Genomic DNA, 2,888 nt, shown 5'->3' with positions numbered 1-2,888 from the left:
GCCTCCTGGCTCCTGGGACTCTTTCATAGAATTCCAACAATTTCTCCCGCTCCTCAAAAGCCCAAAGGAACGGAGTTGATGCTCCCACGTCCATAGCATGAGTAGTTGAAGCAAGTGAAAGATTAGAAATTCGAGTTATTTCACAGAATAACACTCTTATATATTGAGCTCGTAATGGTACCTCACAATTCAAAAGTCTCTCTATGCGTGAAGAATGAGCGTGTTCTTGGGCCATCGTAGAAACATAGATAGGGTCAACAACGGAACGAACAACATAACTTTATGATAGCTTTTTCGTACTCGTTCACTTGCATCACATACACAAGTGCTCTCTGAACCGTACAATAAGGTCACCCATAACACGACTCTCCCACTAGAGTTACCTTAGCCTCGGGCCATGCTATTCCATGATATTGGAAAAAGTTGACTAATTATTATCATCGTCTTGAAAGCAGGGCGCCTTTTGAATATGAGTGGGGCTCCTAGTCTAGGCAGCGCCCTCATGGAGCCAAACCGAAGGAAGAGCAAAAGGGCAAGGCCACATACGGCTTCGAATAGGAGGGGGGCTTAGCTCTGGATCAGCCTGCTTGTAGAAATGAATGGATCAGAAAGGGGGTTGGGTTCTATTTTCGGGCCGGGCGGGAGGTGAAGGCCAGAAGAAGAAGAGAAGTGCGCCTTCCTGGTAAGCAAGAGGATAAAAAGGTGTTGTCATCTATCTCGACCTATTTCCCAAGGCGTTGGAAATGAAGACCAGCTCAGAGAATCTCTGGCGTGCTTTCTCTCCCCCATCGTTTCGCCACCAAAGAAGTCATCCTTGACTTGACGATTGACCATTCTATCCCTACCGAGCCGCCTCTTCGAAGTATTTACCTCTGCCTTTCTTGTTTTAGAACATACCCCTCAAATAAAAAATAAAAAAAGAAAGAAAAGTTTCTCATCGGTGATTTAATCAGCCCTAAGGGAGTTTACTCGACCCGTTCTCCAGTCTCCCGCACTGCTCAAGTGTGCGAATCCATATGAGGACCTCCTTCCCTTTGCTCTGCCCACTCTCCGTCCACATAGTTATCAAAGCAGAGGAAGGGCGGGCAGAAGGTACCACGAGCCCTCTGTCCCACACATCTATCAAGAAGCAAGTGTAGTTCACCGGTTCCAGCGAATGCTCCTATCTCTCGGCAAAGATCGTGTGCGTGTGCAGTTATGCTTCGGACCCTTCGCCATGGAATAGAACGACTCAGTTCCCCTTCTTTTCCGGTGCACTCGGTTTGTATCTCCGACACACAAGGAAGGACGCGGTGGGAAGAAAGCTTCCCTAGCCTCTGTTCGATCGATCATTCCGTTGGAATCTTGCATGCACGCCTCCGTTTGACTGCCGCTCGTGAATGTAGTTGTAGATATGTGAGTATTAGTGGGTCGTTGGCTCCACGTCTTATCTCCTTCTACGACATGTTGTAGTCGTCGCCATATTCAATATGTCACTTAGTCATATCTGCCTTGCAGCGGGTCAGCACCTCCTAAAGAAAAGGAGGGAGGACTTCATTCGGTGACTCCGCGATCGCCCTCTAAACGATCAAAATAAGGTAAAGCTTGAAGATAAGTTTTGTACTCGATTAATTTCTTAGTCCCTCTAGTCGGGTGGGCGCCGGCCGGCAGGATCCCCATGAAAACCGTACGTGCGGGTCTCCCTGCATGCGGCTCATGCCATTTGAGGTGGCCCAGCCCAACATTGATTCGCAAATCCTGTAGTGAAATTGAGACTGCTCGACCTCGGAAGCTAATTCGCGTGTAGGCAGCGCTTTCTTAATACCGTTGAATGTATCTATTCATTGATACATTGACTCGCTCCCCCCTCTTTTTCCAAGAATGAATGAGCCGCCCGGACTTTCTATTTCTGTCAAATGAGCCGTCTTCCCCTGGCTCTTCCACCGTCCGGGCTCCCTTTCCTCCCTATGCTCCCCCGGCGTAGGCCCACCACGCTTTGCGCCTGTGGCGTTTTCGCCAGACGGTCTTTTCTAGTAGTGCCATACTCCCCGCAGGCTGTCTGCATAGGTGGGTTGTCCCTTGCTGCTACATTCTGTTAGGCGCTATGAATTACAGGAAATTCAGTGGTTGACTTGGACAGCAGGCGGGTTACACGTTCCACTGTGCCGAGATGTGAGGTGCAGGTGGTGATGATCACCCCGGGGTATGCGGTAGCGCCCTTAACGGGCACTCCAGGACCCGCCTACGCTCGTGAAAACCCAGGTCGGTCCTCGGACCAGATGTGTGGATAACGAGGCCACCTTCACAACCGTCTCCCTTCTATCTTTATCCAAAGTCAGGTAGGGCGGTTCGCTTGAGTTGCTCAACCATCCCTTTGCCCGATGATCATGACGCGCTACGGAACCTCCACCATGCTAGCGGCATAGGAGCCTACTTAGCGTCAGCGGCTTCGTGCCACATTAGAGTGATCCAATATGTGGTTCCGCACGTTCCACCACTTCTCTGTCCATTTCCAATACTGATCGTGAAACACCATGAGCAGCAGGATGTTGATGTCCAAAATTCGAAGTGAAATTCTTGATTTCCCGTTCCTAGTCATCATGGGAAAGAAATAAGAAAGAAATAAGAAAGAGATTATTCCCCTAGAGCTTGTCCACTACCACCAGTACTCAAAATGCATCTCCACGCGTCTACCTGGCGGTTTTATTAGCCGCCTTGCATGCAAGCGAAGAGCTATTGGCAACAATTAATAGCTCACTGAGCGATGATTGATGCAGTCAATCAGTGCCCTCGATTATTCTATTCCTGATAGAAGGATCATGGCGCCCCGGAAGCATTCCATCCAGTAACAACATCTCCTTCAACCACGCGAGGACAAAACTGATGTTAGCTACATTCGAGCGTTCACC

The 2,888-nt window shown here is 49.3% G+C and overlaps 1 pseudogene; it reads left to right on the top strand.

The window, feature by feature from the left end:
- Positions 1-214: 214 nt before the first annotated feature.
- LOC123404371 lies at positions 215-1,576 on the top strand (annotated as a pseudogene).
- Positions 1,577-2,888: the final 1,312 nt, after the last annotated feature.

This window comes from Hordeum vulgare, chromosome 6H (genome assembly GCF_904849725.1).
Source record: "Hordeum vulgare subsp. vulgare chromosome 6H, MorexV3_pseudomolecules_assembly, whole genome shotgun sequence".
Taxonomy (NCBI): domain Eukaryota; kingdom Viridiplantae; phylum Streptophyta; class Magnoliopsida; order Poales; family Poaceae; genus Hordeum; species Hordeum vulgare.
Note: the sequence above shows the minus strand (reverse complement) of the source record. Positions and strands in the feature narration are given on the sequence as shown.